The following is a 19,303-nucleotide window of genomic DNA, read 5'->3' on the forward strand; positions in this document are numbered from 1 at the left end:
ACTCAGGCTAGAATGGATGGGCTCCTGGTAGGGGGTTCAGGCTAGAATGGATGGGCTCCAAGTAGGGGACTCAGGCTAGAATGGATGGGCTCCTGGTAGGGGACTCAGGCTAGAATGGAAGGGCTCCTGGTAGGGGTCTCAGGCTAGAATGGATGGGCTCCTGGAAGGGGACTCAGGTTAGAATGGATGGGCTCATGGTAGGGGACTCAGGCTAGAATGGATGGTCTCCTGGTAGGGGACACAGGCTAGAATGGATAGGCTCCTGGTAGGGGACACAGGCTAGAATGGATGGGCTCCTGGTAGGGGACTCAGGCCAGAATGGATGGGCTCCTGGTAGGTGGTTCAGGCTAGAATGGATGGGCTCCTGGTAGGGGACTCAGGCTAGAATGGATGGGCTCCTGGTAGGGGACTCAGGCTAGAATGGATGGGCTCCTGGTAGGGGACTCAGGCTAGAATGGATGGGCTCCTTGTAGGGGGCTCAGGTTAGAATGGATGGGCTCCTGGTAGGGGACTCAGGCTAGAATGGATGGGCTCCTGGTAGGGGGTTCAGGCTAGAATGGATGGGCTCCTGGTAGGGGACTCAGGCTAGAATGGATGGGCTCCTGGTAGGGGACTCAGGCTAGAATGGAAGGGCTCCTGGTAGGGGACTCAGGCTAGAATGGATGGGCTCCTGGTAGGGGACTCAGGTTAGAATGGATGGGCTCATGGTAGGGGACTCAGGCTAGAATGGATGGGCTCCTGGTAGGTGACTCAGGCTAGAATGGATGGGCTCTTGGTAGGGGACTCAGGCTAGAATGGATGGGCTCCTGGTAGGGGGTTCAGGCTAGAATGGATGGGCTCCTGGTAGGGGACTCAGGGTAGAATGGATGGGCTCCTGGTAGGGGACTCAGGCTAGAATGGAAGGGCTCCTGGTAGGGGTCTCAGGCTAGAATGGATGGGCTCCTGGTAGGGGACTCAGGTTAGAATGGATGGGCTCATGGTAGGGGACTCAGGCTAGAATGGATGGGCTACTGGTAGGGGACACAGGCTAGAATGGATAGGCTCCTGGTAGGGGACACAGGCTAGAATGGATGGGCTCCTGGTAGGGGACTCAGGCTAGAATGGATGGGCTCCTGGTAGGGGACTCAGGCTAGAATGGATGGGCTCCTGGTAGGGGACTCAGGCTAGAATGGATGGGCTCCTGGTACGGGACTCAGTCTAGAATGGATGGGCTCCTGGTAGGGGACTCAGGCTTGAATGGATGGGCTCCTTGTAGGGGGATCAGGTTACAATGGATGGGCTCATGGTAGGGGACTCAGGCTAGAATGGATGGGCTCCTGGTAGGGGACACAGGCTAGAATGGATAGGCTCCTGGTAGGGGACACAGGCTAGAATGGATAGGCTCCTGGTAGGGGGCTCAGGCTAGAATGGATGGGCTCCTGGTAGGGGACTCAGGCTAGAATGTATGTGCTCCTGGTAGGGGACTCAGGCTATAATGGATGGGCTCCTGGTAGGGGACTCAGGCTAGAATGGATGGGCTCTTGGTAGGTGACTCAGGCTAGACTGGATGGGATCCTGGTAGGGGACTCAGGCTAGAATGGATGGGCTCCTGGTAGGGGACTCAGGCTAGAATGGATGGGCTCCTGGTAGGGGGTTCAGGCTAGAATGGATGGGCTCCTGGTAGGGGACTCAGGCTAGAATGGATGGGCTCCTGGTAGGGGACTCAGGCTAGAATGGAAGGGCTCCTGGTAGGGGTCTCAGGCTAGAATGGATGGGCTCCTGGTAGGGGACTCAGGTTAGAATGGATGGGCTCATGGTAGGGGACTCAGGCTAGAATGGATGGGCTCCTGGTACGGCACACAGGCTAGAATGGATAGGCTCCTGGTAGGGGACACAGGCTAGAATGGATGGGCTCATGGTAGGGGACTCAGGCTAGAATGGATGGGCTCCTGGTAGGGGGCTCAGGCTAGAATGGATGGGCTCCTGGTAGGGGCTCAGGCTAGAATGGACGGGCTCCTGGTAGGGGGCTCAGGCTGGAATGGATGGGCTCCTGGTAGGGGAATCAGGCTAGAATGGATGGGCTCCTGGTAGGGGACTCAGGCTAGAATGGATAGGCTCTTGGTAGGCGGCTCAGGCTAGAATGGATGGGCTCCTGGTAGGGGGCACAGGCTAGAATGGATGGGCTCCTGGTAGGGGCTCAGGTTAGAATGGATGGGCTCCTGGTAGGTGGCTCAGGCTAGAATGGATGGGCTCCTGGTAGGGGACTCAGGCTATAATGGATGGGCTCCTGGTAGGGGGCTCAGGCTAGAATGGATGGGCTCCTGGTAGGGGCTCAGGCTAGAATGGACGGGCTCCTGGTAGGGGGCTCAGGCTGGAATGGATGGGCTCCTGGTGTGGGAATCAGGCTAGAATGGATGGGCTCTTGGTAGGCGGCTCAGGCTAGAATGGATGGGCTCCTGGTAGGGGACTCAGGCTAGAATGGATGGGCTCCTGGTAGGGGACTCAGGCTAGAATGGATGGGCTCCTGGTAGGTGACTCAGGCTCGAATGGATGGGCTCCTGGTAGGGGAGTCAGGCTAGAATGGATGGGCTCCTGGTAGGGGGTTCAGGCTAGAATGGATGGGCTCCTGGTAGGGGACTCAGGCTAGAATGGATGGGCTCCTGGTAGGGGACTCAGGCTAGAATGGAAGGGCTCCTGGTAGGGGACTCAGGCTAGAATGGATGGGCTCCTGGTAGGGGACTCAGGTCAGAATGGATGGGCTCATGGTAGGGGACTCAGACTAGAATGGATGGGCTCCTGGTAGGTGACTCAGGCTAGAATGGATGGGCTCCTGGTAGGGGACTCAGGCTAGAATGGATGGGCTCCTGGTAGGGGGTTCAGGCTAGAATGGATGGGCTCCTGGTAGGGGACTCAGGCTAGAATGGATGGGCTCCTGGTAGGGGACTCAGGCTAGAATGGAAGGGCTCCTGGTAGGGGTCTCAGGCTAGAATGGATGGGCTCCTGGTAGGGGACTCAGGTTAGAATGGATGGGCTCATGGTAGGGGACTCAGGCTAGAATGGATGGGCTCCTGGTAGGGGACACAGGCTAGAATGGATAGGCTCCTGGTAGGGGACACAGGCTAGAATGGATGGGCTCCTGGTAGGGGACTCAGGCTAGAATGGATGGGCTCCTGGTAGGGGACTCAGGCTAGAATGGATGGGCTCCTGGTAGGGGATTCAGGCTAGAATGGATGGGCTCCTGGTAGGGGACTCAGGCTAGAATGGATGGGCACTTGGTAGGAGACTCAGGCTAGAATGGATGGGCTCCTGGTAGGGGACTCAGGCTAGAATGGATGGGCTCCTGGTAGGGGACTCAGGCTAGAATGGATGGGCTCCTGGTAGGGGACTCAGGCTAGAATGGAAGGGCTCCTGGTAGGGGTCTCAGGCTAGAATGGATGGGCTCCTGGTAGGGGACTCAGGTTAGAATGGATGGGCTCATGGTAGGGGACTCAGGCTAGAATGGATGGGCTCCTGGTACGGCACACAGGCTAGAATGGATAGGCTCCTGGTAGGGGACACAGGCTAGAATGGATGGGCTCATGGTAGGGGACTCAGGCTAGAATGGATGGGCTCCTGGTAGGGGGCTCAGGCTAGAATGGATGGGCTCCTGGTAGGGGCTCAGGCTAGAATGGACGGGCTCCTGGTAGGGGGCTCAGGCTGGAATGGATGGGCTCCTGGTAGGGGAATCAGGCTAGAATGGATGGGCTCCTGGTAGGGGACTCAGGCTAGAATGGATAGGCTCTTGGTAGGCGGCTCAGGCTAGAATGGATGGGCTCCTGGTAGGGGGCACAGGCTAGAATGGATGGGCTCCTGGTAGGGGCTCAGGTTAGAATGGATGGGCTCCTGGTAGGTGGCTCAGGCTAGAATGGATGGGCTCCTGGTAGGGGACTCAGGCTATAATGGATGGGCTCCTGGTAGGGGGCTCAGGCTAGAATGGATGGGCTCCTGGTAGGGGCTCAGGCTAGAATGGACGGGCTCCTGGTAGGGGGCTCAGGCTGGAATGGATGGGCTCCTGGTGTGGGAATCAGGCTAGAATGGATGGGCTCTTGGTAGGCGGCTCAGGCTAGAATGGATGGGCTCCTGGTAGGGGACTCAGGCTAGAATGGATGGGCTCCTGGTAGGGGACTCAGGCTAGAATGGATGGGCTCCTGGTAGGTGACTCAGGCTCGAATGGATGGGCTCCTGGTAGGGGAGTCAGGCTAGAATGGATGGGCTCCTGGTAGGGGGTTCAGGCTAGAATGGATGGGCTCCTGGTAGGGGACTCAGGCTAGAATGGATGGGCTCCTGGTAGGGGACTCAGGCTAGAATGGAAGGGCTCCTGGTAGGGGACTCAGGCTAGAATGGATGGGCTCCTGGTAGGGGACTCAGGTCAGAATGGATGGGCTCATGGTAGGGGACTCAGACTAGAATGGATGGGCTCCTGGCAGGTGACTCAGGCTAGAATGGATGGGCTCCTGGTAGGGGACTCAGGCTAGAATGGATGGGCTCCTGGTAGGGGGTTCAGGCTAGAATGGATGGGCTCCTGGTAGGGGACTCAGGCTAGAATGGATGGGCTCCTGGTAGGGGACTCAGGCTAGAATGGAAGGGCTCCTGGTAGGGGTCTCAGGCTAGAATGGATGGGCTCCTGGTAGGGGACTCAGGTTAGAATGGATGGGCTCATGGTAGGGGACTCAGGCTAGAATGGATGGGCTCCTGGTAGGGGACACAGGCTAGAATGGATAGGCTCCTGGTAGGGGACACAGGCTAGAATGGATGGGCTCCTGGTAGGGGACTCAGGCTAGAATGGATGGGCTCCTGGTAGGGGACTCAGGCTAGAATGGATGGGCTCCTGGTAGGGGACTCAGGCTAGAATGGATGGGCTCCTGGTAGGGGACTCAGGCTAGAATGGATGGGCTCCTGGTAGGGGACTCAGGCTAGAATGGATGGGCTCCTTGTAGGGGGCTCAGGCTGGAATGGATGGGCTCCTGGTAGGGGAATCAGGCTAGAATGGATGGGCTCCTGGTAGGGGACTCAGGCTAGAATGGATAGGCTCTTGGTAGGCGGCTCAGGCTAGAATGGATGGGCTCCTGGTAGGGGGCACAGGCTAGAATGGATGGGCTCCTGGTAGGGGCTCAGGTTAGAATGGATGGGCTCCTGGTAGGTGGCTCAGGCTAGAATGGATGGGCTCCTGGTAGGGGACTCAGGCTATAATGGATGGGCTCCTGGTAGGGGGCTCAGGCTAGAATGGATGGGCTCCTGGTAGGGGCTCAGGCTAGAATGGACGGGCTCCTGGTAGGGGGCTCAGGCTGGAATGGATGGGCTCCTGGTGTGGGAATCAGGCTAGAATGGATGGGCTCTTGGTAGGCGGCTCAGGCTAGAATGGATGGGCTCCTGGTAGGGGACTCAGGCTAGAATGGATGGGCTCCTGGTAGGGGACTCAGGCTAGAATGGATGGGCTCCTGGTAGGTGACTCAGGCTCGAATAGAAGGGCTCCTGGTAGGGGACTCAGGCTAGAATGGATGGGCTCCTGGTAGGGGGTTCAAGCTAGAATGGATGGGCTCCTGGTAGGGGACTCAGGCTAGAATGGATGGGCTCCTGGTAGGGGACTCAGGCTAGAATGGAAGGGCTCCTGGTAGGGGACTCAGGCTAGAATGGATGGGCTCCTGGTAGGGGACTCAGGTCAGAATGGATGGGCTCATGGTAGGGGACTCAGACTAGAATGGATGGGCTCCTGGTAGGTGACTCAGGCTAGAATGGATGGGCTCCTGGTAGGGGACTCAGGCTAGAATGGATGGGCTCCTGGTAGGGGGTTCAGGCTAGAATGGATGGGCTCCTGGTAGGGGACTCAGGCTAGAATGGATGGGCTCCTGGTAGGGGACTCAGGCTAGAATGGAAGGGCTCCTGGTAGGGGTCTCAGGCTAGAATGGATGGGCTCCTGGTAGGGGACTCAGGTTAGAATGGATGGGCTCATGGTAGGGGACTCAGGCTAGAATGGATGGGCTCCTGGTAGGGGACACAGGCTAGAATGGATAGGCTCCTGGTAGGGGACACAGTCTAGAATGGATGGGCTCCTGGTAGGGGGTTCAGGCTAGAATGGATGGGCTCCTGGTAGGGGACTCAGGCTAGAATGGATGGGCTCCTGGTAGGGGACTCAGGTTAGAATGGATGGGCTCATGGTAGGGGACTCAGGCTAGAATGGATGGGCTCCTGGTAGGGGACACAGGCTAGAATGGATAGGCTCCTGGTAGGGGACACAGGCTAGAATGGATGGGCTCCTGGTAGGGGACTCAGGCTAGAATGGATGGGCTCCTGGTAGGGGACTCAGGCTAGAATGGATGGGCTCCTGGTAGGGGACTCAGGCTAGAATGGATGGGCTCCTGGTAGGGGACTCAGGCTAGAATGGATGGGCTCCTGTTAGGGGACTCAGGCTAGAATGGATGGGCTCCTTGTAGGGGGCTCAGGCTGGAATGGATGGGCTCCTGGTAGGGGAATCAGGCTAGAATGGATGGGCTCCTGGTAGGGGACTCAGGCTAGAATGGATAGGCTCTTGGTAGGCGGCTCAGGCTAGAATGGATGGGCTCCTGGTAGGGGGCACAGGCTAGAATGGATGGGCTCCTGGTAGGGGCTCAGGTTAGAATGGATGGGCTCCTGGTAGGTGGCTCAGGCTAGAATGGATGGGCTCCTGGTAGGGGACTCAGGCTATAATGGATGGGCTCCTGGTAGGGGGCTCAGGCTAGAATGGATGGGCTCCTGGTAGGGGCTCAGGCTAGAATGGACGGGCTCCTGGTAGGGGGCTCAGGCTGGAATGGATGGGCTCCTGGTGTGGGAATCAGGCTAGAATGGATGGGCTCTTGGTAGGCGGCTCAGGCTAGAATGGATGGGCTCCTGGTAGGGGACTCAGGCTAGAATGGATGGGCTCCTGGTAGGGGACTCAGGCTAGAATGGATGTGCTCCTGGTAGGTGACTCAGGCTCGAATGGATGGGCTCCTGGTAGGGGACTCAGGCTAGAATGGATGGGCTCCTGGTAGGGGGTTCAAGCTAGAATGGATGGGCTCCTGGTAGGGGACTCAGACTAGAATGGATGGGCTCCTGGTAGGGGACTCAGGCTAGAATGGAAGGGCTCCTGGTAGGGGACTCAGGCTAGAATGGATGGGCTCCTGGTAGGGGACTCAGGTCAGAATGGATGGGCTCATGGTAGGGGACTCAGACTAGAATGGATGAGCTCCTGGTAGGTGACTCAGGCTAGAATGGATGGGCTCCTGGTAGGGGACTCAGGCTAGAATGGATGGGCTCCTGGTAGGGGGTTCAGGCTAGAATGGATGGGCTCCTGGTAGGGGACTCAGGCTAGAATGGATGGGCTCCTGGTAGGGGACTCAGGCTAGAATGGAAGGGCTCCTGGTAGGGGTCTCAGGCTAGAATGGATGGGCTCCTGGTAGGGGACTCAGGCTAGAATGGATGTGCTCCTGGTAGGTGACTCAGGCTCGAATGGATGGGCTCCTGGTAGGGGACTCAGGCTAGAATGGATGGGCTCCTGGTAGGGGGTTCAAGCTAGAATGGATGGGCTCCTGGTAGGGGACTCAGACTAGAATGGATGGGCTCCTGGTAGGGGACTCAGGCTAGAATGGAAGGGCTCCTGGTAGGGGACTCAGGCTAGAATGGATGGGCTCCTGGTAGGGGACTCAGGTCAGAATGGATGGGCTCATGGTAGGGGACTCAGACTAGAATGGATGGGCTCCTGGTAGGTGACTCAGGCTAGAATGGATGGGCTCCTGGTAGGGGACTCAGGCTAGAATGGATGGGCTCCTGGTAGGGGGTTCAGGCTAGAATGGATGGGCTCCTGGTAGGGGACTCAGGCTAGAATGGATGGGCTCCTGGTAGGGGACTCAGGCTAGAATGGAAGGGCTCCTGGTAGGGGTCTCAGGCTAGAATGGATGGGCTCCTGGTAGGGGACTCAGGTTAGAATGGATGGGCTCATGGTAGGGGACTCAGGCTAGAATGGATGGGCTCCTGGTAGGGGACACAGGCTAGAATGGATAGGCTCCTGGTAGGGGACACAGGCTAGAATGGATGGGCTCCTGGTAGGGGACTCAGGCTAGAATGGATGGGCTCCTGGTAGGGGACTCAGGCTAGAATGGATGGGCTCCTGGTAGGGGACTCAGGCTAGAATGGATGGGCTCCTGGTAGGGGACTCAGGCTAGAATGGATGGGCTCCTGGTAGGGGACTCAGGCTAGAATGGATGGGCTCCTTGTAGGGGGCTCAGGTTAGAATGGATGGGCTCATGGTAGGGGACTCAGGCTAGAATGGATGGGCTCCTGGTAGGGGACACAGGCTAGAATGGATAGGCTCCTGGTAGGGGACACACGCTGGAATGGATAGGCTCCTGGGAGGGGGCTCAGGCTAGAATGGATGGGCTCCTGGTAGGGGACTAAGGCTAGAATGTATGGGCTCCTGGTAGGGGATTCAGGCTATAATGGATGGGCTCCTGGTAGGGGACTCAGGCTAGAATGGATGGGCTCCTGGTAGGTGACTCAGACTAGAATGGATGGGATCCTGGTAGGGGACTCAGGCTAGAATGGATGGGCTCCTGCTAGGGGACTCAGGCTAGAATGGATGGGCTCCTGGTAGGGGGTTCAGGCTAGAACGGATGGGCTCCTGGTAGGGGACTCAGGCTAGAATGGATGGGCTCCTGGTAGGGGACTCAGGCTAGAATGGAAGGGCTCCTGGTAGGGGTCTCAGGCTAGAATGGATGGGCTCCTGGTAGGGGACTCAGGTTAGAATGGATGGGCTCATGGTAGGGGACTCAGGCTAGAATGGATGGGCTCCTGGTTGGGGACACAGGCTAGAATGGATGGGCTCCTGGTAGGAGACTCAGGCTAGAATGGATGGGCTCCTGGTAGGGGGCTCAGGCTAGAATGGATGGGCTCCTGGTAGGGGACTAAGGCTAGAATGGATAGGCTCTTGGTAGGGGGTTCAGGCTAGAATGGATGGGCTCTTGGTAGGCGGCTCAGGCTAGAATGGATGGGCTCCTGGTAGGGGGCTCAGGATAGAATGGATGGGCTCCTGGTAGGGGACCCAGGCTAGAGTGGATGGGCTCCTGGTAGGTGACTCAGGCTAGAATGGATGGGCTCCTGGTAGGGGACTCAGGCTAGAATGGATGGGCTCCTGGTAGGGGCTCAGGCTAGAATGGACGGGCTCCTGGTAGGGGGCTCAGGCTGGAATGGATGGGCTCCTGGTAGGGGAATCAGGCTAGAATGGATGGGCTCCTGGTAGGGGACTCAGGCTAGAATGGATAGGCTCTTGGTAGGCGGCTCAGGCTAGAATGGATGGGCTCCTGGTAGGGGACTCAGGCTATAATGGATGGGCTCCTGGTAGGGGACACAGGCTAGAATGGATGGGCTCCTGGTAGGGGGCTCAGGCTAGAATGGATGTGCTCCTGGTAGGTGGCTCAGGCTAGAATGGATGGGCTCCTGGTAGGGGACTCAGGCTATAATGGATGGGCTCCTGGTAGGGGGCTCAGGCTAGAATGGATGGGCTCCTGGTAGGGGCTCAGGCTAGAATGGACGAGCTCCTGGTAGGGGGCTCAGGCTGGAATGGATGGGCTCCTGGTGTGGGAATCAGGCTAGAATGGATGGGTTCTTGGTAGGCGGCTCAGGCTAGAATGGATGGGCTCCTGGTTGGGGACTCAGGCTAGAATGGATGGGCTCCTGGTAGGGGACTCAGGCTAGAATGGATGGGCTCCTGGTAGGTGACTCAGGCTAGAATGGATGGGCTCCTGGTAGGGGACTCAGGCTAGAATGGATGGGCTCCTGGTAGGGGGTTCAGGCTAGAATGGATGGGCTCCTGGTAGGGGACTCAGGCTAGAATGGATGGGCTCCTGGTAGGGGACTCAGGCTAGAATGGAAGGGCTCCTGGTAGGGGACTCAGGCTAGAATGGATGGGCTCCTGGTAGGGGCTCAGGCTAGAATGGACGGGCTCCTGGTAGGGGGCTCAGGCTGGAATGGATGGGCTCCTGGTAGGGGAATCAGGCTAGAATGGATGGGCTCCTGGTAGGGGACTCAGGCTAGAATGGATAGGCTCTTGGTAGGCGGCTCAGGCTAGAATGGATGGGCTCCTGGTAGGGGACTCAGGCTATAATGGATGGGCTCCTGGTAGGGGACACAGGCTAGAATGGATGGGCTCCTGGTAGGGGGCTCAGGCTAGAATGGATGTGCTCCTGGTAGGTGGCTCAGGCTAGAATGGATGGGCTCCTGGTAGGGGACTCAGGCTATAATGGATGGGCTCCTGGTAGGGGGCTCAGGCTAGAATGGATGGGCTCCTGGTAGGGGCTCAGGCTAGAATGGACGAGCTCCTGGTAGGGGGCTCAGGCTGGAATGGATGGGCTCCTGGTGTGGGAATCAGGCTAGAATGGATGGGTTCTTGGTAGGCGGCTCAGGCTAGAATGGATGGGCTCCTGGTTGGGGACTCAGGCTAGAATGGATGGGCTCCTGGTAGGGGACTCAGGCTAGAATGGATGGGCTCCTGGTAGGTGACTCAGGCTAGAATGGATGGGCTCCTGGTAGGGGACTCAGGCTAGAATGGATGGGCTCCTGGTAGGGGGTTCAGGCTAGAATGGATGGGCTCCTGGTAGGGGACTCAGGCTAGAATGGATGGGCTCCTGGTAGGGGACTCAGGCTAGAATGGAAGGGCTCCTGGTAGGGGACTCAGGCTAGAATGGATGGGCTCCTGGTAGGGGACTCAGGTTAGAATGGATGGGCTCATGGTAGGGGACTCAGGCTAGAATGGATGGGCTCCTGGTAGGTGACTCAGGCTAGAATGGATGGGCTCCTGGTAGGGGACTCAGGCTAGAATGGATGGGCTCCTGGTAGGGGGTTCAGGCTAGAATGGATGGGCTCCTGGTAGGGGACTCAGGCTAGAATGGATGGGCTCCTGGTAGGGGACTCAGGCTAGAATGGATGGGCTCCTGGTAGGGGACTCAGGTTAGAATGGAAGGGCTCCTGGTAGGGGACACAGGCTAGAATGGATGGGCTCCTGGTAGGGGACTAAGGCTAGAATGGATGGGCTCCTGGTAGGGGACTCAGGCTAGAATGGATGGGCTCCTGGTAGGGGGTTCAAGCTAGAATGGATGGGCTCCTGGTAGGGGACTCAGGCTAGAATGGATGGGCTCCTGGTAGGGGACTCAGGCTAGAATGGAAGGGCTCCTGGTAGGGGTCTCAGGCTAGAATGGATGGGCTCCTGGTAGGGGCTCAGGCTAGAATGGACGGGCTCATGGTAGGGGACTCAGGCTAGAATGGATGGGCTCCTGGTAGGGGACTCAGGCTAGAATGGAAGGGCTCCTGGTAGGGGACACAGGCTAGAATGGATGGGCTCCTGGTAGGGGACTAAGGCTAGAATGGATAGGCTCCTGGTAGGGGGTTCAGGCTAGAATGGATGGGCTCTTGGTAGGCGGCTCAGGCTAGAATGGATGGGCTCCTGGTAGGGGGCTCAGGCTAGAATGGATGGGCTCCTGTTAGGGGACCCAGGCTAGAATGGATGGGCTCCTGGTAGGTGACTCAGGCTAGAATGGATGGGCTCCTGGTAGGGGACTCAGGCTAGAATGGATGGGCTCCTGGTAGGGGACTCAGGCGAGAATGGATGGGCTCCTGGTAGGGGACTAAGGCTAGAATGGAAGGGCTCCTGGTAGGGGACTCAGGCTACAATGGATGGGCTCCTGGTAGGGGACTCAGGCTAGAATGGATGGGCTCCTGGTAGGGGACTCAGTCTAGAATGGATGGGCTCCTGGAAGGGGGTTCAGGCTAGAATGGATGGGCTCTTGGTAGGCGGCTCAGGCTAGAATGGATGGGCTCCTGGTAGGGGGCTCAGGCTAGAATGGATGGGCTCCTGGTAGGGGACCCAGGCTAGAATGGATGGGCTCCTGGTAGGGGGCTCAGGTTAGAATGCATGGGCTCATGGTAGGGGACTCAAGCTAGAATGGATGGGCTCCTGGTAGGGGGCTCAGGCTAGAATGGATGGGCTCCTGGTAGGGGCTCAGGTTAGAATGGATGGGCTCCTGGTAGGTGGCTCAGGCTAGAATGGATGGGCTCCTGGTAGGGGGCTCAGGCTAGAATGGATGGGCTCCTGGTAGGGGCTCAGGCTAGAATGGACGGGCTCCTGGTAGGGGGCTCAGGCTGGAATGGATGGGCTCCTGGTAGGGGAATCAGGCTAGAATGGATGGGCTCCTGGTAGGGGACTCAGGCTAGAATGGATAGGCTCTTGGTAGGCAGCTCAGGCTAGAATGGATGGGCTCCTGGTAGGGGACTCAGGCTATAATGGATGGGCTCCTGGTAAGGGACACAGGCTAGAATGGATGGGCTCCTGGTAGGGGGCTCAGGTTAGAATGGATGGGCTCCTGGTAGGGGGCTCAGGCTAGAATGGATGGGCTCCTGGTAGGGGCTCAGGTTAGAATGGATGGGCTCCTGGTAGGTGGCTCAGGCTAGAATGGATGGGCTCCTGGTAGGGGACTCAGGCTATAATGGATGGGCTCCTGGTAGGGGGCTCAGGCTAGAATGGACGGGCTCCTGGTAGGGGGCTCAGGCTGGAATGGATGGGCTCCTGGTAGGGGAATCAGGCTAGAATGGATGGGCTCTTGGTAGGCGGCTCAGGCTAGAATAGATGGGCTCCTGGTAGGGTGTTCAGGCTAGAATGGATGGGCTCCTGGTAGGGGACTCAAGCTAGAATGGATGGGCACCAGGTAGGGGGCTCAGGCTGGAATGGATGGGCTCCTGGTAGGGGGCTCAGGCTGGAATGGATGGGCTCCTGGTAGGTGACTCAGGCTAGAATGGATGGGCTCCTGGTAGGGGACTCAGGCTAGAATGGATGGGCTCCTGGTAGGGTGTTCAGGCTAGAATGGATGGGCTCCTGGTAGGGGACTCAGGCTAGAATGGATGGGCTCCTGGTAGGGGACTCAGGCTAGAATGGAAGGGCTCCTGGTAGGGGACTCAGGCTAGAATGGATGGGCTCCTGGTAGGGGACTCAGGTTAGAATGGATGGGCTCATGGTAGGGGACTCAGGCTAGAATGGATGGGCTCCTGGTAGGGGACACAGGCTAGAATGAATAGGCTCCTGGTAGGGGACACAGGCTAGAATGGATGGGCTCTTGGTAGGGGACTCAGGCTAGAATGGATGGGCTCCTGGTAGGGGACTCAGGCTAGAATGGATGGGCTCCTGGTAGGGGACTCAGGCTAGAATGGATGGGCTCCTGGTAGGGGACTCAGTCTAGAATGGATTTGCTCCTGATAGGGGACTCAGGCTAGAATGGATGGGCTCCTTGTAGGGGGCTCAGGTTAGAATGGATGGGCTCATGGTAGGGGACTCAGGCTAGAATGGATGGGCTCCTGGTAGGGGACACAGGCTAGAATGGATAGGCTCCTGGTAGGGGACACAGGCTAGAATGGATAGGCTCCTGGTAGGGGGCTCAGGCTAGAATGTATGGGCTCCTGGTAGGGGACTCAGGCTAGAATGTATGGGCTCCTGGTAGGGGACTCAGGCTAGAATGGATGGGCTCCTGGTAGGGGACTCAGGCTAGAATGGATGGGTTCCTGGTAGGGGACTCAGGCTAGAATGGATGGGCTCCTGGTAGGGGGCTCAGGCTAGAATGGATGGGCTCCTGGTAGGGGGCTCAGGCTAGAATGGATGGGCTCCTGGTAGGGGACTCAGTCTAGAATGGATGGGCTCCTGGTAGGGGACTCAGTCTAGAATGGATGGGCTCCTGGTAGGTGACTCAGGCTAGAAAGGATGGGCTCCTGGTAGGGGGCTCAGGTTAGAATGGATGGGCTCATGGTAGGGGACTCAGGCTAGAATGGATGGGCTCCTGATAGGGGACTCAGGCTAGAATGGATGGGCTCCTTGTAGGGGGCTCAGGTTAGAATGGATGGGCTCATGGTAGGGGACTCAGGCTAGAATGGATGGGCTCCTGGTAGGGGACACAGGCTAGAATGGATAGGCTCCTGGTAGGGGACACAGGCTAGAATGGATAGGCTCCTGGTAGGGGGCTCAGGCTAGAATGTATGGGCTCCTGGTAGGGGACTCAGGCTAGAATGTATGGGCTCCTGGTAGGGGACTCAGGCTAGAATGGATGGGCTCCTGGTAGGGGACTCAGGCTAGAATGGATGGGTTCCTGGTAGGGGACTCAGGCTAGAATGGATGGGCTCCTGGTAGGGGGCTCAGGCTAGAATGGATGGGCTCCTGGTAGGGGGCTCAGGCTAGAATGGATGGGCTCCTGGTAGGGGACTCAGTCTAGAATGGATGGGCTCCTGGTAGGGGACTCAGTCTAGAATGGATGGGCTCCTGGTAGGTGACTCAGGCTAGAATGGATGGGCTCCTGGTAGGGGGCTCAGGTTAGAATGGATGGGCTCATGGTAGGGGACTCAGGCTAGAATGGATGGGCTCCTGGTAGGGGGCTCAGGCTAGAATGGATGGGCTCCTGGTAGGGGCTCAGGTTAGAATGGATGGGCTCCTGGTAGGGGCTCAGGCTAGAATGGATGGGCTCCTGGTAGGGGACTCAGGCTATAATGGATGGGCTCCTGGTAGGGGACTCAGGCTAGAATGGATGGGCTCCTGGTAGGTGACTCAGGCTAGAATGGATGGGCTCCTGGTAGGGGACTCAGGCTAGAATGGATGGGCTCCTGGTAGGGGACTCAGGCTAGAATGGATGGGCTCCTGGTAGGTGACTCATGCTAGAATGGATGGGCTCCTGGTAGGGGACTCAGGCTAGAATGGATGGGCTCCTGGTAGGGGACTCAGGCTAGAATGGATGGGCTCCTGGTAGGTGACTCAGGCTAGAATGGATGGGCTCCTGGTAGGGGCTCAGGCTAGAATGTATGGGCTCATGGTAGGGGACTCAGGCTAGAATGGATGGGCTCCTGGTAGGGGACACAGGCTAGAATGGATAGGCTCCTGATAGGGGACACAGGCTAGAATGGATAGGCTCCTGGTAGGGGGCTCAGGCTAGAATGTATGGGCTCCTGGTAGGGGACTCAGGCTAGAATGTATGGGCTCCTGGTAGGGGACTCAGGCTAGAATGGATGGGCTCCTGGTAGGGGACTCAGGCTAGAATGGATGGGTTCCTGGTAGGGGACTCAGGCTAGAATGGATGGGCTCCTGGTAGGGGGCTCAGGCTAGAATGGATGGGCTCCTGGTAGGGGGCTCAGGCTAGAATGGATGGGCTCCTGGTAGGGGACTCAGTCTAGAATGGATGGGCTCCTGGTAGGGGACTCAGTCTAGAATGGATGGGCTCCTGGTAGGTGACTCAGGCTAGAATGGATGGGCTCCTGGTAGGGGGCTCAGCTTAGAATGGATGGGCTCATGGTAGGGGACTCAGGCTAGAATGGATGGGCTCCTGGTAGGGGGCTCAGGCTAGAATGGATGGGCTCCTGGTAGGGGCTCAGGTTAGAATGGATGGGCTCCTGGTAGGGGCTCAGGCTAGAATGGATGGGCTCCTGGTAGGGGACTCAGGCTATAATGGATGGGCTCCTGGTAGGGGACTCAGGCTAGAATGGATGGGCTCCTGGTAGGTGACTCAGGCTAGAATGGATGGGCTCCTGGTAGGGGACTCAGGCTAGAATGGATGGGCTCCTGGTAGGGGACTCAGGCTAGAATGGATGGGCTCCTGGTAGGTGACTCATGCTAGAATGGATGGGCTCCTGGTAGGGGACTCAGGCTAGAATGGATGGGCTCCTGGTAGGGGACTCAGGCTAGAATGGATGGGCTCCTGGTAGGTGACTCAGGCTAGAATGGATGGGCTCCTGGTAGGGGCTCAGGCTAGAATGTATGGGCTCCTGGTATGGGACTCAGGCTATAATGGATGGGCTCCTGGTAGGGGACTCAGGCTAGAATGGATGGGCTCCTGGTAGGGTACTCAGGCTAGAATGGATGGGCTCATGGTAGGGGACTCAGGCTAGAATGGATGGGCTCCTGGTAGGGACTCGGGCTAGAATGTATGGGCTCCTGGTAGGGGACTCAGGCTATAATGGATGGGCTCCTGGTAGGGGACTCAGGCTAGAATGGATGGGCTCCTGGTAGGGGACTCAGGCTAGAATGTATGGGCTCCTGGTAGGGGACTCAGGCTAGAATGGATGGGCTCCTGGTAGGGGACTCAGGCTAGAATGGATGGGCTCCTGGTAGGTGACTCATGCTAGAATGGATGGGCTCCTGGTAGGGGACTCAGGCTAGAATGGATGGGTTCCTGGTAGGGGACTCAGGCTAGAATGGATGGGCTCCTGGTAGGGGACTCAGGCTAGAATGGATGGGCTCCTGGTAGGGGCTCAGGCTAGAATGTATGGGCTCCTGGTATGGGACTCAGGCTATAATGGATGGGCTCCTGGTAGGGGACTCAGGCTAGAATGGATGGGCTCCTGGTAGGGTACTCAGGCTAGAATGGATGGGCTCATGGTAGGGGACTCAGGCTAGAATGGATGGGCTCCTGGTAGGGACTCGGGATAGAATGTATGGGCTCCTGGTAGGGGACTCAGGCTATAATGGATGGGCTCCTGGTAGGGGACTCAGGCTAGAATGGATGGGCTCCTGGTAGGGGACTCAGGCTAGAATGTATGGGCTCCTGGTAGGGGACTCAGGCTATAATGGATGGGCTCCTGGTAGGGGGTTCAGGCTAGAATGGATGGGCTCCTGGTAGGGGGCTCAGGCTAGAATGGATGGGCTCATGGTAGGGGACTCAGGCTAGAATGGACGGGCTCCTGATAGGGGGCTCAGGCTAGAATGGATGGGCTCCTGGTAGGGGCTCAGGTTAGCATGGATGGGCTCCTGGTAGGGGCTCAGGCTAGAATGGAAGGGCGCCTGGTAGGGGGCTCACGCTGGAATGGATGGGCTCCTGGTAAGGGGTTCAGGCTAGAATGGATTGGCTCCTGGTAGGGGCTCAGGCTAGAATGGATGGGCTCCTGGTAAGGGTTCAGGCTAGAATGGATTGGCTCCTGGTAGGGGCTCAGGCTAGAATGAATGGGCTCCTGGTAGGGGGCTCAGGCTAGAATGGATAGGCTCCTGGTAGGGGGTTCAGGCTAGAATGGATTGGCTCCTGGTAGGGGGCTCAGGCTAGAATGGATGGGTTCCTGGTAGGGGGCTCAGGCTAGAATGGATGGGCTCCTGGTAGGGGGTTCAGGCTAGAATAGATGGGCTCCTGGTAGGGGACTCAGGCTAGAATGGATAGGCTCCTGGTAGAGGACTCAGTCTAGAATGGATGGGCTCCTGGTAAGGGGCTCAGGCTAGAATGGATTGGCTCCTGGTAGGGGCTCAGGCTAGAATGGATGGGCTCCTGGGAGGGGACTCAGGCTAGAATGGATAGGCTCCTGGTAGGGGACTCAGTCTAGATTGGATGGGCTCCTGGTAGGGGACTCAGTCTAGAATGGATGGGCTCCTGGTAGGGGGCTCAGGCTAGAATGGATGGGCATCTGGTAGGCGGCTCAGGCTAGAATAGATGGGCTCCTGGTAGGGGACTCAGGCTAGAATGGATGGGCTCCTGGTAGGGGGCTCAGGCTAGAATGGATGGGCTCCTGGTAGGGGGCTCAGGCTAGAATGGATAGGCTCCTGGTAGGGAACTCAGGCTAGAATGGATAGGCTCCTGGTAGAGGACTCAGTCTAGAATGGATGGGCTCCTGGTAGGGGGCTCAGGCTAGAATGGATTGGCTCCTGGTAGGGGCTCAGGCTAGAATGGATGGGCTCCTGGTAGGGGGCTCAGGCTAGAATGGATGGGCTCCTGGTAGGTGGCTCAGGCTAGAATGGATAGGCTCCTGGTAGGGAACTCAGGCTAGAATGGATGGGCTCCTGGTAGAGGACTCAGTCTAGAATGGATGGGCTCCTGGTAGGGGGCTCAGGCTAGAATGGATTGGCTCCTGGTAGGGGCTCAGGCTAGAATGGATGGGCTCCTGGTAGGGGACTCAGGCTAGAATGGATAGGCTCCTGGTAGGGGACTCAGTCTAGAATGGATGGGCTCCTGGTAGGGGACTCAGTCTAGAATGGATGGGCTCCTGGTAGGGGGCTCAGGCTAGAATGGATGGGCATCTGGTAGGCGGCTCAGGCTAGAATAGATGGGCTCCTGGTAGGGGACTCAGGCTAGAATGGATGGGCTCTTGGTAGGGGACTCAGGCTAGAATGGATGGGCTCCTGGTAGGGACTCGGGCTAGAATGTATGGGCTCCTGGTAGGGGACTCAGGCTATAATGGATGGGCTCCTGGTAGGGGACTCAGGCTAGAATGGATGGGCTCCTGGTAGGGGACTCAGGCTAGAATGTATGGGCTCCTGGTAGGGGACTCAGGCTATAATGGATGGGCTCCTGGTAGGGGGTTCAGGCTAGAATGGATGGGCTCCTGGTAGGGGGCTCAGGCTAGAATGGATGGGCTCATGGTAGGGGACTCAGGCTAGAATGGACGGGCTCCTGGTAGGGGGCTCAGGCTAGAATGGATGGGCTCCTGGTAGGGGCTCAGGTTAGAATGGATGGGCTCCTGGTAGGGGCTCAGGCTAGAATGGAAGGGCGCCTGGTAGGGGGCTCACGCTGGAATGGATGGGCTCCTGGTAAGGGGTTCAGGCTAGAATGGATTGGCTCCTGGTAGGGGCTCAGGCTAGAATGGATGGGCTCCTGGTAAGGGTTCAGGCTAGAATGGATTGGCTCCTGGTAGGGGCTCAGACTAGAATGAATGGGCTCCTGGTAGGGGGCTCAGGCTAGAATGGATGGGCTCCTGGTAGGGGGTTCAGGCTAGAATGGATTGGCTCCTGGTAGGGGGCTCAGGCTAGAATGGATGGGCTCCTGGTAGGGGGCTCAGGCTAGAATGGATGGGCTCCTGGTAGGGGGTTCAGGCTAGAATGGATGGGCTCCTGGTAGGGGACTCAGGCTAGAATGGATGGGCTCCTGGTAGAGGACTCAGTCTAGAATGGATGGGCTCCTGGTAAGGGGCTCAGGCTAGAATGGATGGGCTCCTGGTAGGGGCTCAGGCTAGAATGGATGGGCTCCTGGTAGGGGACTCAGGCTAGAATGGATAGGCTCCTGGTAGGGGACTCAGTCTAGAATGGATGGGCTCCTGGTAGGGGACTCAGTCTAGAATGGATGGGCTCCTGGTAGGGGGCTCAGGCTAGAATGGATGGGCATCTGGTAGGCGGCTCAGGCTAGAATAGATGGGCTCCTGGTAGGGGACTCAGGCTAGAATGGATAGGCTCCTGGTAGGGGGCTCAGGCTAGAATGGATGGGCTCCTGGTAGGGGGCTCAGGCTAGAATGGATAGGCTCCTGGTAGGGAACTCAGGCTAGAATGGATAGGCTCCTGGTAGAG

This window comes from Ranitomeya imitator, chromosome 4, assembly GCF_032444005.1.
Source record: "Ranitomeya imitator isolate aRanImi1 chromosome 4, aRanImi1.pri, whole genome shotgun sequence".
NCBI classification, from domain to species: Eukaryota; Metazoa; Chordata; class Amphibia; order Anura; family Dendrobatidae; genus Ranitomeya; species Ranitomeya imitator.